This window comes from Rhinoderma darwinii, chromosome 1, assembly GCF_050947455.1.
Source record: "Rhinoderma darwinii isolate aRhiDar2 chromosome 1, aRhiDar2.hap1, whole genome shotgun sequence".
NCBI classification, from domain to species: Eukaryota; Metazoa; Chordata; class Amphibia; order Anura; family Rhinodermatidae; genus Rhinoderma; species Rhinoderma darwinii.
The window spans coordinates 247,532,110-247,544,775 of NC_134687.1; the positions used below are offsets into that span (position 1 = coordinate 247,532,110).

Here is a 12,666-nt window from a genome sequence, read left to right on the forward strand (position 1 = left end):
ATTAAATGCTTTAATCCATAGTCCTTTTTAATCGATTGTGAAACAAAATCTAAACGACATAATAAAAATTCAACCACACCACGGATTCCCAGACAGTCTCCCACAATGGTACTAGCGAGGCCTTAAGCTGTGTAACTTCTGCGTTCTGACGAGAGCAGGCACATTCAGCTTAGAATGGCCATTGACGTTAAATGCTTTAATCCATAGTCCTATTTAATCTATTGTGAAACAAAATCTAAACGACATAATAAAAAGTCAACCGCACCACGGATTCCCAGACAGTCTCCCACACTGGTACTAGCGAGGCCTTAAGCTGTGTAACTTCTGCGTTCTGACGAGGGCAGGCACATTCAGCTTAGAATGGCCATTGACCTTAAATGCTTTAATCCACAGTCCTTTTTAATCGATTGTGAAACAAAATCTAAACGACATAATAAAAAGTCAACCGCACCACGGATTCCCAGACAGTCTCCCACACTGGTACTAGCGAGGGATTAAGCTGTGTAACTTCTGCGATCTGACAAGAGCAGGCACATTCAGCTTAGAATGGCCATTGACATTAAATGCTTTAATCCATAGTCCTTTTTAATCGATTGTGAAACAAAATCTAAACGACATAATAAAAAGTCAACCGCACCACGGATTCCCAGACAGTCTCCCACACTGGTACTAGCGAGGCCTTAAGCTGTGTAACTTCTGCGATCTGACGAGAGCAAGGACATTCAGCTTAGAATGGCCATTGACATTAAATGCTTTAATCCATAGTCCTTTTTAATCGATTGTGAAACAAAATCGAAACGACATAATAAAAATTCAACCGCACCACGGATTCCCAGACAGTCTCCCACACTGGTACTAGCGAGGCCTTAAGCTGTGTAACTTCTGCGATCTGACGAGAGCAGGCACATTCAGCTTAGAATGGCCATTGACGTTAAATGCTTTAATCCATAGTCCTATTTAATCTATTGTGAAACAAAATCTAAACGACATAATAAAAAGTCAACCGCACCCCGGATTCCCAGACAGTTTCCCACACTGGTACTAGCGAGGCGTTAAGCTGTGTAACTTCTGCGATCTAACGAGAGCAGGCACATTCAGCTTAGAATGGCCATTGACATTAAATGCTTTAATCCATAGTCCTTTTTAATCGATTGTGAAACAAAATCTAAACGACATAATAAAAAGTCAACCGCACCACGGATTCCCAGACAGTCTCCCACACTGGCACTAGCGAGGCCTTAAGCTGTGTAACTTCTGCGATCTGACGAGAGCAGGCACATTCAGCTTAGAATGGCCATTGACATTAAAAGCCTTAATCCATAGTCCTATTTAATCTATTGTGAAACAAAATCTAAACAACATAATACAAATTCAACCGCACCACGGATTCCCAGACAGTCTCCCACACTGGTACTAGCGAGGCCTTAAGCTGTGTAACTTCTGCGATCTGACGAGAGCAGGGACATTCAGCGTAGAATGGCCATTGACATTAAATGCTTTAATCCATAGTCCTTTTTAATCTATTGTGAAACAAAATCTAAACGACATAATAAAAACTCAACCGCACCACGGATTCACAGACAGTCTCCCACACTGGTACTAGCGAGGCCTTAAGCTGTGTAACTTCTGCGATCTGATGAGAGCAGGCACATTCAGCTTAGAATGGCCATTGACATAAAATGCTTTAATCCATAGTCCTTTTTAATCGATTGTGAAACAAAATCTAAACGACATAATAAAAAGTCAACCGCACCACGGATTCCCAGACAGTCTCCCACACTGGTACTAGCGAGGCGTTAAGCTGTGTAACTTCTGCGATCTGACGAGAGCAGGCACATTCAGCTTAGAATTGCCATTGACATTAAATGCTTTAATCCATAGTCCTTTTTAATCGATTGTGAAACAAAATCTAAACGACATAATAAAAAGTCAACCGCACCACGGATTCCCAGACAGTCTCCCACACTGGTACTAGCGAGGCCTTAAGCTGTGTAACTTCTGCGATCTGACGAGAGCAGGGACATTCAGCTTATAATAGCCATTGACATTAAATGCTTTAATCCATAGTCCTTTTTAATCGATTGTGAAACAAAATCTAAACGACATAATAAAAATACAACCGCACCACGGATTCCCAGACAGTCTCCCACACTGGTACTAGCGAGGCCTTAAGCTGTGTAACTTCTGCGATCCGACGAGAGCAGGGACATTCAGCTTAGAATGGCCATTGACATTAAATGCTTTAATCCATAGTCCTTTTTAATCGATTGTGAAACAAAATCTAAACGACATAATAAAAAGTCAACCGCACCACGGATTCCCAGACAGTCTCCCACACTGGTACTAGCGAGGCCTTAAGCTGTGTAACTTCTGCGATCTGACGAGAGCAGGGACATTCAGCGTAGAATGGCCATTGACATTAAATGCTTTAATCCATAGTCCTTTTTAATCTATTGTGAAACAAAATCTAAACGACATAATAAAAACTCAACCGCACCACGGATTCCCAGACAGTCTCCCACACTGGTACTAGCGAGGCCTTAAGCTGTGTAACTTCTGCGATCTGATGAGAGCAGGCACATTCAGCTTAGAATGGCCATTGACATAAAATGCTTTAATCCATAGTCCTTTTTAATCGATTGTGAAACAAAATCTAAACGACATAATAAAAAGCCAACCGCACCACGGATTCCCAGACAGTCTCCCACACTGGTACTAGCGAGGCGTTAAGCTGTGTAACTTCTGCGATCTGACGAGAGCAGGCACATTCAGCTTAGAATTGCCATTGACATTAAATGCTTTAATCCATAGTCCTTTTTAATCGATTGTGAAACAAAATCTAAACGACATAATAAAAAGTCAACCGCACCACGGATTCCCAGACAGTCTCCCACACTGGTACTAGCGAGGCCTTAAGCTGTGTAACTTCTGCGATCTGACGAGAGCAGGGACATTCAGCTTAGAATGGCCATTGACATTAAATGCTTTAATCCATAGTCCTTTTTAATCGATTGTGAAACAAAATCTAAACGACATAATAAAAAGTCAACCGCACCACGGATTCCCAGACAGTCTCCCACACTGGTACTAGCGAGGCCTTAAGCTGTGTAACTTCTGCGATCTGACGAGAGCAAGGACATTCAGCTTAGAATGGCCATTGACATTAAATGCTTTAATCCATAGTCCTTTTTAATCGATTGTGAAACAAAATCGAAACGACATAATAAAAATTCAACCGCACCACGGATTCCCAGACAGTCTCCCACACTGGTACTAGCGAGGCCTTAAGCTGTGTAACTTCTGCGATCTGACGAGAGCAGGCACATTCAGCTTAGAATGGCCATTGACGTTAAATGCTTTAATCCATAGTCCTATTTAATCTATTGTGAAACAAAATCTAAACGACATAATAAAAAGTCAACCGCACCCCGGATTCCCAGACAGTTTCCCACACTGGTACTAGCGAGGCGTTAAGCTGTGTAACTTCTGCGATCTAACGAGAGCAGGCACATTCAGCTTAGAATTGCCATTGACATTAAATGCTTTAATCCATAGTCCTTTTTAATCGATTGTGAAACAAAATCTAAACGACATAATAAAAAGTCAACCGCACCACGGATTCCCAGACAGTCTCCCACACTGGTACTAGCGAGGCCTTAAGCTGTGTAACTTCTGCGATCTGACGAGAGCAGGGACATTCAGCTTATAATAGCCATTGACATTAAATGCTTTAATCCATAGTCCTTTTTAATCGATTGTGAAACAAAATCTAAACGACATAATAAAAATACAACCGCACCACGGATTCCCAGACAGTCTCCCACACTGGTACTAGCGAGGCCTTAAGCTGTGTAACTTCTGCGATCCGACGAGAGCAGGGACATTCAGCTTAGAATGGCCATTGACATTAAATGCTTTAATCCATAGTCCTTTTTAATCGATTGTGAAACAAAATCTAAACGACATAATAAAAAGTCAACCGCACCACGGATTCCCAGACAGTCTCCCACACTGGTACTAGCGAGGCCTTAAGCTGTGTAACTTCTGCGATCTGACGAGAGCAGGGACATTCAGCGTAGAATGGCCATTGACATTAAATGCTTTAATCCATAGTCCTTTTTAATCTATTGTGAAACAAAATCTAAACGACATAATAAAAACTCAACCGCACCACGGATTCCCAGACAGTCTCCCACACTGGTACTAGCGAGGCCTTAAGCTGTGTAACTTCTGCGATCTGATGAGAGCAGGCACATTCAGCTTAGAATGGCCATTGACATAAAATGCTTTAATCCATAGTCCTTTTTAATCGATTGTGAAACAAAATCTAAACGACATAATAAAAAGCCAACCGCACCACGGATTCCCAGACAGTCTCCCACACTGGTACTAGCGAGGCGTTAAGCTGTGTAACTTCTGCGATCTGACGAGAGCAGGCACATTCAGCTTAGAATTGCCATTGACATTAAATGCTTTAATCCATAGTCCTTTTTAATCGATTGTGAAACAAAATCTAAACGACATAATAAAAAGTCAACCGCACCACGGATTCCCAGACAGTCTCCCACACTGGTACTAGCGAGGCCTTAAGCTGTGTAACTTCTGCGATCTGACGAGAGCAGGGACATTCAGCTTAGAATGGCCATTGACATTAAATGCTTTAATCCATAGTCCTTTTTAATCGATTGTGAAACAAAATCTAAACGACATAATAAAAAGTCAACCGCACCACGGATTCCCAGACAGTCTCCCACACTGGTACTAGCGAGGCCTTAAGCTGTGTAACTTCTGCGATCTGACGAGAGCAAGGACATTCAGCTTAGAATGGCCATTGACATTAAATGCTTTAATCCATAGTCCTTTTTAATCGATTGTGAAACAAAATCGAAACGACATAATAAAAATTCAACCGCACCACGGATTCCCAGACAGTCTCCCACACTGGTACTAGCGAGGCCTTAAGCTGTGTAACTTCTGCGATCTGACGAGAGCAGGCACATTCAGCTTAGAATGGCCATTGACGTTAAATGCTTTAATCCATAGTCCTATTTAATCTATTGTGAAACAAAATCTAAACGACATAATAAAAAGTCAACCGCACCCCGGATTCCCAGACAGTTTCCCACACTGGTACTAGCGAGGCGTTAAGCTGTGTAACTTCTGCGATCTAACGAGAGCAGGCACATTCAGCTTAGAATGGCCATTGACATTAAATGCTTTAATCCATAGTCCTTTTTAATCGATTGTGAAACAAAATCTAAACGACATAATAAAAAGTCAACCGCACCACGGATTCCCAGACAGTCTCCCACACTGGCACTAGCGAGGCCTTAAGCTGTGTAACTTCTGCGATCTGACGAGAGCAGGCACATTCAGCTTAGAATGGCCATTGACATTAAAAGCCTTAATCCATAGTCCTATTTAATCTATTGTGAAACAAAATCTAAACAACATAATACAAATTCAACCGCACCACGGATTCCCAGACAGTCTCCCACACTGGTACTAGCGAGGCCTTAAGCTGTGTAACTTCTGCGATCTGACGAGAGCAGGGACATTCAGCGTAGAATGGCCATTGACATTAAATGCTTTAATCCATAGTCCTTTTTAATCTATTGTGAAACAAAATCTAAACGACATAATAAAAACTCAACCGCACCACGGATTCCCAGACAGTCTCCCACACTGGTACTAGCGAGGCCTTAAGCTGTGTAACTTCTGCGATCTGATGAGAGCAGGCACATTCAGCTTAGAATGGCCATTGACATAAAATGCTTTAATCCATAGTCCTTTTTAATCGATTGTGAAACAAAATCTAAACGACATAATAAAAAGTCAACCGCACCACGGATTCCCAGACAGTCTCCCACACTGGTACTAGCGAGGCGTTAAGCTGTGTAACTTCTGCGATCTGACGAGAGCAGGCACATTCAGCTTAGAATTGCCATTGACATTAAATGCTTTAATCCATAGTCCTTTTTAATCGATTGTGAAACAAAATCTAAACGACATAATAAAAAGTCAACCGCACCACGGATTCCCAGACAGTCTCCCACACTGGTACTAGCGAGGCCTTAAGCTGTGTAACTTCTGCGATCTGACGAGAGCAGGGACATTCAGCTTATAATAGCCATTGACATTAAATGCTTTAATCCATAGTCCTTTTTAATCGATTGTGAAACAAAATCTAAACGACATAATAAAAATACAACCGCACCACGGATTCCCAGACAGTCTCCCACACTGGTACTAGCGAGGCCTTAAGCTGTGTAACTTCTGCGATCCGACGAGAGCAGGGACATTCAGCTTAGAATGGCCATTGACATTAAATGCTTTAATCCATAGTCCTTTTTAATCGATTGTGAAACAAAATCTAAACGACATAATAAAAAGTCAACCGCACCACGGATTCCCAGACAGTCTCCCACACTGGTACTAGCGAGGCCTTAAGCTGTGTAACTTCTGCGATCTGACGAGAGCAGGGACATTCAGCGTAGAATGGCCATTGACATTAAATGCTTTAATCCATAGTCCTTTTTAATCTATTGTGAAACAAAATCTAAACGACATAATAAAAACTCAACCGCACCACGGATTCCCAGACAGTCTCCCACACTGGTACTAGCGAGGCCTTAAGCTGTGTAACTTCTGCGATCTGATGAGAGCAGGCACATTCAGCTTAGAATGGCCATTGACATAAAATGCTTTAATCCATAGTCCTTTTTAATCGATTGTGAAACAAAATCTAAACGACATAATAAAAAGTCAACCGCACCACGGATTCCCAGACAGTCTCCCACACTGGTACTAGCGAGGCGTTAAGCTGTGTAACTTCTGCGATCTGACGAGAGCAGGCACATTCAGCTTAGAATTGCCATTGACATTAAATGCTTTAATCCATAGTCCTTTTTAATCGATTGTGAAACAAAATCTAAACGACATAATAAAAAGTCAACCGCACCACGGATTCCCAGACAGTCTCCCACACTGGTACTAGCGAGGCCTTAAGCTGTGTAACTTCTGCGATCTGACGAGAGCAGGGACATTCAGCTTATAATAGCCATTGACATTAAATGCTTTAATCCATAGTCCTTTTTAATCGATTGTGAAACAAAATCTAAACGACATAATAAAAATACAACCGCACCACGGATTCCCAGACAGTCTCCCACACTGGTACTAGCGAGGCCTTAAGCTGTGTAACTTCTGCGATCCGACGAGAGCAGGCACATTCAGCTTAGAATGGCCATTGACCTTAAATGCTTTAATCCATAGTCCTTTTTAATCGATTGTGAAACAAAATCTAAACGACATAATAGAAAGACAACCGCACCACGGATTCCCAGACAGTCTCCCACACAGGTACTAGCGAGGCCTTTAGCTGTGTAACTTCTGCGATCTGACGAGAGCCGGGACATTCAGCTTAGAACGGCCATTGACATAAAATGCTTTAATCCATAGTCCTTTTTAATCGATTGTGAAACAAAATCTGAACGACATAATAAAAATTCAACCGCACCACGGATTCCCAGACAGTCTCCCACACTGGTACTAGAGAGGCCTTAAGCTGTGTAACTTCTGCGATCTGACGAGAGCAGGCACATTCAGCTTAGAATGGCCATTGACATTAAATGCTTTAATCCATAGTCCTTTTTAATCGATTGTGAAACAAAATCTAAACGACATAATAAAAAGTCAACCGCACCACGGATTCCCAGACAGTCTCCTACACTGGTACTAGCAAGGCGTTAAGCTGTGTAACTTCTGCGATCTGACGAGAGCAGGCACATTCAGCTTAGAATGGCCATTGACATTAAATGCTTTAATCCATAGTTCTTTTTAATCGATTGTGAAACAAAATCTAAACGACATAATAAAAAGTAAACCGCACCACGGATTCCCAGACAGTCTCCCACACTGGTACTAGCGAGGCCTTAAGCTGTGTAACTTCTGCGCTTTGACGAGAGCAGGCACATTCAGCTTAGAATGGCAATTGACGTTAAAAGCCTTAATCCATAGTCCTATTTAATCTATTGTGAAACAAAATCTAAACGACATAATAAAAAGTCAACCGCACCACGGATTCCCAGACAGTCTCCCACACTGGTACTAGCGAGGCTTTAAGCTGTGTAACTTCTGCGATCTGACGAGAGCAGGGACATTCATCTAAGAATTGCCATTGACTTTAAATGCTTTAATCCATAGTCCTTTTTAATCGATTGTGAAACAAAATCTAAACGACATAATAAAAATTCAACCGCACCACGGATTCCCACACTGGTACTAGCGAGGACTTAAGCTGTGTAACTTCTGCGTTCTGACGAGAGCAGGCACATTCAGCTTAGAATGGCCATTGACGTTAAATGCTTTAATCCATAGTCCTATTTAATCTATTGTGAAACAAAATCTAAACGACATAATAAAAAGTCAACCGCACCACGGATTCCCAAACAGTCTCCCACACTGGTACTAGCGAGGCCTTAAGCTGTGTAACTTCTGCGATCTGACGAGAGCAGGTACATTCAGCTTAGAATGGCCATTGACATTAAATGCTTTAATCCATAGTCCTTTTTAATCGATTGTGAAACAAAATCTAAACGACATAATAAAAATTCAACCGCACCACGGATTCCCAGACAGTCTCCCACACTGGTACTAGCGAGGCCTTAAGCTGTGTAACTTCTGCGATCTGACGAGAGCAGGTACATTCAGCTTAGAATGGCCATTGACTTTAAATGCTTTAATCCATAGTCCTTTTTAATCGATTGTGAAACAAAATCTAAACGACATAATAAAAAGTCAACTGCACCACGGCTTCCCAGACAGTCTCCCACACTGGTACTAGCGAGGCCTTAAGCTGTGTAACTTCTGCGATTTGACGAGAGCAGGGACATTCAGCTTAGAATGGCCATTGACATTCAATGCTTTAATCCATAGTCCTTTTTAATCGATTGTGAAACAAAATCTAAACGACATAATAAAAATTCAACCACACCACGGATTCCCAGACAGTCTCCCACACTAGTACTAGCGAGGCCTTAAGCTGTGTAACTTCTGCGCTCTGACGAGAGCAGGCACATTCAGCTTAGAATGGCCATTGATGTTAAATGCTTTAATCCATAGTCCTTTTTAATCGATTGTGAAACAAAATCTAAACGACATAATAAAAATACAACCGCACCACGGATTCCCAGACAGTCTCCCACACTGGTACTAGCGAGGCCTTAAACTGTGTAACCTCTGCGATCTGACAAGAAAGGCACATTCAGCTTAGAATGGCCATTGACATTAAATGCTTTAATCCATAGTCCTTTTTAATCGATTGTGAAACAAAATCTAAACGACATAATAAAAAGTCAACCGCACCACGGATTCCCAGACAGTCTCCCACACTGGTACTAGCGAGGCCTTAAGCTGTGTAACTTCTGCAATCTGACGAGAGCAGGCACATTCAGCTTAGAATGGCCATTGACATTAAATGCTTTAATCCATAGTCCTTTTTAATCGATTGTGAAACAAAATCTAAACGACATAATAAAAAGTCAACCGCACCACGGATTCCCAGACAGTCTCCCACACTGGCACTAGCGAGGCCTTAAGCTGTGTAACTTCTGCGATCTGACGAGAGCAGGCACATTCAGCTTAGAATGGCCATTGACATTAAAAGCCTTAATCCATAGTCCTATTTAATCTATTGTGAAACAAAATCTAAACAACATAATACAAATTCAACCGCACCACGGATTCCCAGACAGTCTCCCACACTGGTACTAGCGAGGCCTTAAGCTGTGTAACTTCTGCGATCTGACGAGAGCAGGGACATTCAGCATAGAATGGCCATTGACATTAAATGCTTTAATCCATAGTCCTTTTTAATCTATTGTGAAACAAAATCTAAACGACATAATAAAAACTCAACCGCACCACGGATTCCCAGACAGTCTCCCACACTGGTACTAGCGAGGCCTTAAGCTGTGTAACTTCTGCGATCTGACGAGAGCAGGCACATTCAGCTTAGAATGGCCATTGACATAAAATGCTTTAATCCATAGTCCTTTTTAATCGATTGTGAAACAAAATCTAAACGACATAATAAAAAGTCAACCGCACCACGGATTCCCAGACAGTCTCCCACACTGGTACTAGCGAGGCGTTAAGCTGTGTAACTTCTGCGATCTGACGAGAGCAGGCACATTCAGCTTAGAATTGCCATTGACATTAAATGCTTTAATCCATAGTCCTTTTTAATCGATTGTGAAACAAAATCTAAACGACATAATAAAAAGTCAACCGCACCACGGATTCCCAGACAGTCTCCCACACTGGTACTAGCGAGGCCTTAAGCTGTGTAACTTCTGCGATCTGACGAGAGCAGGGACATTCAGCTTATAATAGCCATTGACATTAAATGCTTTAATCCATAGTCCTTTTTAATCGATTGTGAAACAAAATCTAAACGACATAATAAAAATACAACCGCACCACGGATTCCCAGACAGTCTCCCACACTGGTACTAGCGAGGCCTTAAGCTGTGTAACTTCTGCGATCCGACGAGAGCAGGCACATTCAGCTTAGAATGGCCATTGACCTTAAATGCTTTAATCCATAGTCCTTTTTAATCGATTGTGAAACAAAATCTAAACGACATAATAAAAAGACAACCGCACCACGGATTCCCAGACAGTCTCCCACACTGGTACTAGCGAGGCCTTTAGCTGTGTAACTTCTGCGATCTGACGAGAGCCGGGACATTCAGCTTAGAACGGCCATTGACATAAAATGCTTTAATCCATAGTCCTTTTTAATCGATTGTGAAACAAAATCTGAACGACATAATAAAAATTCAACCGCACCACGGATTCCCAGACAGTCTCCCACACTGGTACTAGAGAGGCCTTAAGCTGTGTAACTTCTGCGACCTGACGAGAGTAAGCACATTCAGCTTAGAATGGCCATTGACGTTAAATGCTTTAATCCATAGTCCTATTTAATCTATTGTGAAACAAAATCTAAACGACATAATAAAAAGTCAACCGCACCACAGATTCCCAGACAGTCTCCCACACTGGTACTAGCGAGGCCTTAAGCTGTGTAACTTCTGCGATCTGACGAGAGCAGGCACATTAAGCTTAGAATGGCCATTGACATTAAATGCTTTAATCCATAGTCCTTTTTAATCGATTGTGAAACAAAATCTAAACGACATAATAAAAAGTCAACCGCACCACGGATTCCCAGACAGTCTCCTACACTGGTACTAGCAAGGCGTTAAGCTGTGTAACTTCTGCGATCTGACGAGAGCAGGCACATTCAGCTTAGAATGGCCATTGACATTAAATGCTTTAATCCATAGTTCTTTTTAATCGATTGTGAAACAAAATCTAAACGACATAATAAAAAGTAAACCGCACCACGGATTCCCAGACAGTCTCCCACACTGGTACTAGCGAGGCCTTAAGCTGTGTAACTTCTGCGCTTTGACGAGAGCAGGCACATTCAGCTTAGAATGGCCATTGACGTTAAAAGCCTTAATCCATAGTCCTATTTAATCTATTGTGAAACAAAATCTAAACGACATAATAAAAATTCAACCGCACCACGGATTCCCACACTGGTACTAGCGAGGACTTAAGCTGTGTAACTTTTGCGATCTGACGAGAGCAGGTACATTCAGCTTAGAATGGCCATTGACATTAAATGCTTTAATCCATAGTCCTTTTTAATCGATTGTGAAACAAAATCTAAACGACATAATAAAAATTCAACCGCACCACGGATTCCCAGACAGTCTCCCACACTGGTACTAGCGAGGCCTTAAGCTGTGTAACTTCTGCGATCTGACGAGAGCAGGTACATTCAGCTTAGAATGGCCATTGACTTTAAATGCTTTAATCCATAGTCCTTTTTAATCGATTGTGAAACAAAATCTAAACGACATAATAAAAAGTCAACTGCACCACGGCTTTCCAGACAGTCTCCCACACTGGTACTAGCGAGGCCTTAAGCTGTGTAACTTCTGCGATTTGACGAGAGCAGGGACATTCAGCTTAGAATGGCCATTGACATTAAATGCTTTAATCCATAGTCCTTTTTAATCGATTGTGAAACAAAATCTAAACGACATAATAAAAATTCAACCGCACCACGGATTCCCAGACAGTCTCCCACACTAGTACTAGCGAGGCCTTAAACTGTGTAACCTCTGCGATCTGACAAGAAAGGCACATTCAGCTTAGAATGGCCATTGACATTAAATGCTTTAATCCATAGTCCTTTTTAATCGATTGTGAAACAAAATCTAAACGACATAATAAAAAGTCAACCGCACCACGGATTCCCAGACAGTCTCCCACACTGGTACTAGCGAGGCCTTAAGCTGTGTAACTTCTGCAATCTGACGAGAGCAGGCACATTCAGCTTAGAATGGCCATTGACATTAAATGCTTTAATCCATAGTCCTTTTTAATCGATTGTGAAACAAAATCTAAACGACATAATAAAAATTCAACCACACCACGGATTCCCAGACAGTCTCCCACACTGGTACTAGCGAGGCCTTAAGCTGTGTAACTTCTGCGATCTGACGAGAGCAGGCACATTCAGCTTAGAATGGCCATTGTCATTAAATGCTTTAATCCATAGTCCTTTTTAATCGATTGTGAAAC

The 12,666-nt window shown here is 41.9% G+C and overlaps 58 pseudogenes; all 58 read right to left on the reverse strand.

The window, feature by feature from the left end:
- Positions 1–67: 67 nt before the first annotated feature.
- On the reverse strand, positions 68–186 carry LOC142738339 (5S ribosomal RNA; annotated as a pseudogene).
- Positions 187–253: 67 nt separating this feature from the next.
- Positions 254–372, reverse strand: LOC142735741 (5S ribosomal RNA; annotated as a pseudogene).
- A 253-nt stretch (positions 373–625) lies between these two features.
- On the reverse strand, positions 626–744 carry LOC142736389 (5S ribosomal RNA; annotated as a pseudogene).
- Positions 745–811: 67 nt separating this feature from the next.
- Positions 812–930, reverse strand: LOC142736527 (5S ribosomal RNA; annotated as a pseudogene).
- Positions 931–997: 67 nt separating this feature from the next.
- LOC142704352 (5S ribosomal RNA) lies at positions 998–1,116 on the reverse strand (annotated as a pseudogene).
- A 67-nt stretch (positions 1,117–1,183) lies between these two features.
- LOC142737677 (5S ribosomal RNA) lies at positions 1,184–1,302 on the reverse strand (annotated as a pseudogene).
- Positions 1,303–1,369: 67 nt separating this feature from the next.
- Positions 1,370–1,488, reverse strand: LOC142699074 (5S ribosomal RNA; annotated as a pseudogene).
- A 67-nt stretch (positions 1,489–1,555) lies between these two features.
- LOC142668910 (5S ribosomal RNA) lies at positions 1,556–1,674 on the reverse strand (annotated as a pseudogene).
- Positions 1,675–1,741: 67 nt separating this feature from the next.
- LOC142691825 (5S ribosomal RNA) lies at positions 1,742–1,860 on the reverse strand (annotated as a pseudogene).
- Positions 1,861–1,927: 67 nt separating this feature from the next.
- LOC142691759 (5S ribosomal RNA) lies at positions 1,928–2,046 on the reverse strand (annotated as a pseudogene).
- A 67-nt stretch (positions 2,047–2,113) lies between these two features.
- Positions 2,114–2,232, reverse strand: LOC142693987 (5S ribosomal RNA; annotated as a pseudogene).
- A 67-nt stretch (positions 2,233–2,299) lies between these two features.
- On the reverse strand, positions 2,300–2,418 carry LOC142667419 (5S ribosomal RNA; annotated as a pseudogene).
- A 67-nt stretch (positions 2,419–2,485) lies between these two features.
- On the reverse strand, positions 2,486–2,604 carry LOC142735781 (5S ribosomal RNA; annotated as a pseudogene).
- A 67-nt stretch (positions 2,605–2,671) lies between these two features.
- On the reverse strand, positions 2,672–2,790 carry LOC142700324 (5S ribosomal RNA; annotated as a pseudogene).
- A 67-nt stretch (positions 2,791–2,857) lies between these two features.
- LOC142726141 (5S ribosomal RNA) lies at positions 2,858–2,976 on the reverse strand (annotated as a pseudogene).
- A 67-nt stretch (positions 2,977–3,043) lies between these two features.
- LOC142736390 (5S ribosomal RNA) lies at positions 3,044–3,162 on the reverse strand (annotated as a pseudogene).
- Positions 3,163–3,229: 67 nt separating this feature from the next.
- On the reverse strand, positions 3,230–3,348 carry LOC142736528 (5S ribosomal RNA; annotated as a pseudogene).
- A 253-nt stretch (positions 3,349–3,601) lies between these two features.
- On the reverse strand, positions 3,602–3,720 carry LOC142691770 (5S ribosomal RNA; annotated as a pseudogene).
- Positions 3,721–3,787: 67 nt separating this feature from the next.
- Positions 3,788–3,906, reverse strand: LOC142693998 (5S ribosomal RNA; annotated as a pseudogene).
- A 67-nt stretch (positions 3,907–3,973) lies between these two features.
- On the reverse strand, positions 3,974–4,092 carry LOC142667430 (5S ribosomal RNA; annotated as a pseudogene).
- Positions 4,093–4,159: 67 nt separating this feature from the next.
- LOC142735782 (5S ribosomal RNA) lies at positions 4,160–4,278 on the reverse strand (annotated as a pseudogene).
- Positions 4,279–4,345: 67 nt separating this feature from the next.
- Positions 4,346–4,464, reverse strand: LOC142700335 (5S ribosomal RNA; annotated as a pseudogene).
- A 67-nt stretch (positions 4,465–4,531) lies between these two features.
- LOC142726152 (5S ribosomal RNA) lies at positions 4,532–4,650 on the reverse strand (annotated as a pseudogene).
- A 67-nt stretch (positions 4,651–4,717) lies between these two features.
- LOC142736391 (5S ribosomal RNA) lies at positions 4,718–4,836 on the reverse strand (annotated as a pseudogene).
- A 67-nt stretch (positions 4,837–4,903) lies between these two features.
- LOC142736529 (5S ribosomal RNA) lies at positions 4,904–5,022 on the reverse strand (annotated as a pseudogene).
- Positions 5,023–5,089: 67 nt separating this feature from the next.
- Positions 5,090–5,208, reverse strand: LOC142704359 (5S ribosomal RNA; annotated as a pseudogene).
- Positions 5,209–5,275: 67 nt separating this feature from the next.
- LOC142737680 (5S ribosomal RNA) lies at positions 5,276–5,394 on the reverse strand (annotated as a pseudogene).
- A 67-nt stretch (positions 5,395–5,461) lies between these two features.
- LOC142699082 (5S ribosomal RNA) lies at positions 5,462–5,580 on the reverse strand (annotated as a pseudogene).
- A 67-nt stretch (positions 5,581–5,647) lies between these two features.
- LOC142735784 (5S ribosomal RNA) lies at positions 5,648–5,766 on the reverse strand (annotated as a pseudogene).
- A 67-nt stretch (positions 5,767–5,833) lies between these two features.
- Positions 5,834–5,952, reverse strand: LOC142691836 (5S ribosomal RNA; annotated as a pseudogene).
- Positions 5,953–6,019: 67 nt separating this feature from the next.
- Positions 6,020–6,138, reverse strand: LOC142691781 (5S ribosomal RNA; annotated as a pseudogene).
- Positions 6,139–6,205: 67 nt separating this feature from the next.
- LOC142694009 (5S ribosomal RNA) lies at positions 6,206–6,324 on the reverse strand (annotated as a pseudogene).
- A 67-nt stretch (positions 6,325–6,391) lies between these two features.
- LOC142667441 (5S ribosomal RNA) lies at positions 6,392–6,510 on the reverse strand (annotated as a pseudogene).
- Positions 6,511–6,577: 67 nt separating this feature from the next.
- Positions 6,578–6,696, reverse strand: LOC142735785 (5S ribosomal RNA; annotated as a pseudogene).
- A 67-nt stretch (positions 6,697–6,763) lies between these two features.
- LOC142691847 (5S ribosomal RNA) lies at positions 6,764–6,882 on the reverse strand (annotated as a pseudogene).
- Positions 6,883–6,949: 67 nt separating this feature from the next.
- On the reverse strand, positions 6,950–7,068 carry LOC142691792 (5S ribosomal RNA; annotated as a pseudogene).
- Positions 7,069–7,135: 67 nt separating this feature from the next.
- LOC142684379 (5S ribosomal RNA) lies at positions 7,136–7,254 on the reverse strand (annotated as a pseudogene).
- Positions 7,255–7,507: 253 nt separating this feature from the next.
- LOC142668423 (5S ribosomal RNA) lies at positions 7,508–7,626 on the reverse strand (annotated as a pseudogene).
- A 67-nt stretch (positions 7,627–7,693) lies between these two features.
- LOC142677853 (5S ribosomal RNA) lies at positions 7,694–7,812 on the reverse strand (annotated as a pseudogene).
- A 67-nt stretch (positions 7,813–7,879) lies between these two features.
- LOC142694860 (5S ribosomal RNA) lies at positions 7,880–7,998 on the reverse strand (annotated as a pseudogene).
- A 427-nt stretch (positions 7,999–8,425) lies between these two features.
- Positions 8,426–8,544, reverse strand: LOC142735200 (5S ribosomal RNA; annotated as a pseudogene).
- Positions 8,545–8,611: 67 nt separating this feature from the next.
- On the reverse strand, positions 8,612–8,730 carry LOC142730997 (5S ribosomal RNA; annotated as a pseudogene).
- Positions 8,731–8,797: 67 nt separating this feature from the next.
- On the reverse strand, positions 8,798–8,916 carry LOC142670753 (5S ribosomal RNA; annotated as a pseudogene).
- A 67-nt stretch (positions 8,917–8,983) lies between these two features.
- LOC142672919 (5S ribosomal RNA) lies at positions 8,984–9,102 on the reverse strand (annotated as a pseudogene).
- A 252-nt stretch (positions 9,103–9,354) lies between these two features.
- On the reverse strand, positions 9,355–9,473 carry LOC142736462 (5S ribosomal RNA; annotated as a pseudogene).
- A 67-nt stretch (positions 9,474–9,540) lies between these two features.
- LOC142737681 (5S ribosomal RNA) lies at positions 9,541–9,659 on the reverse strand (annotated as a pseudogene).
- A 67-nt stretch (positions 9,660–9,726) lies between these two features.
- Positions 9,727–9,845, reverse strand: LOC142687523 (5S ribosomal RNA; annotated as a pseudogene).
- Positions 9,846–9,912: 67 nt separating this feature from the next.
- Positions 9,913–10,031, reverse strand: LOC142737078 (5S ribosomal RNA; annotated as a pseudogene).
- A 67-nt stretch (positions 10,032–10,098) lies between these two features.
- On the reverse strand, positions 10,099–10,217 carry LOC142691858 (5S ribosomal RNA; annotated as a pseudogene).
- Positions 10,218–10,284: 67 nt separating this feature from the next.
- On the reverse strand, positions 10,285–10,403 carry LOC142691803 (5S ribosomal RNA; annotated as a pseudogene).
- Positions 10,404–10,470: 67 nt separating this feature from the next.
- Positions 10,471–10,589, reverse strand: LOC142684390 (5S ribosomal RNA; annotated as a pseudogene).
- Positions 10,590–11,028: 439 nt separating this feature from the next.
- LOC142736878 (5S ribosomal RNA) lies at positions 11,029–11,147 on the reverse strand (annotated as a pseudogene).
- Positions 11,148–11,214: 67 nt separating this feature from the next.
- LOC142677864 (5S ribosomal RNA) lies at positions 11,215–11,333 on the reverse strand (annotated as a pseudogene).
- A 67-nt stretch (positions 11,334–11,400) lies between these two features.
- LOC142702622 (5S ribosomal RNA) lies at positions 11,401–11,519 on the reverse strand (annotated as a pseudogene).
- Positions 11,520–11,760: 241 nt separating this feature from the next.
- On the reverse strand, positions 11,761–11,879 carry LOC142731008 (5S ribosomal RNA; annotated as a pseudogene).
- Positions 11,880–11,946: 67 nt separating this feature from the next.
- Positions 11,947–12,065, reverse strand: LOC142704319 (5S ribosomal RNA; annotated as a pseudogene).
- A 252-nt stretch (positions 12,066–12,317) lies between these two features.
- Positions 12,318–12,436, reverse strand: LOC142736463 (5S ribosomal RNA; annotated as a pseudogene).
- Positions 12,437–12,503: 67 nt separating this feature from the next.
- On the reverse strand, positions 12,504–12,622 carry LOC142690307 (5S ribosomal RNA; annotated as a pseudogene).
- Positions 12,623–12,666: the final 44 nt, after the last annotated feature.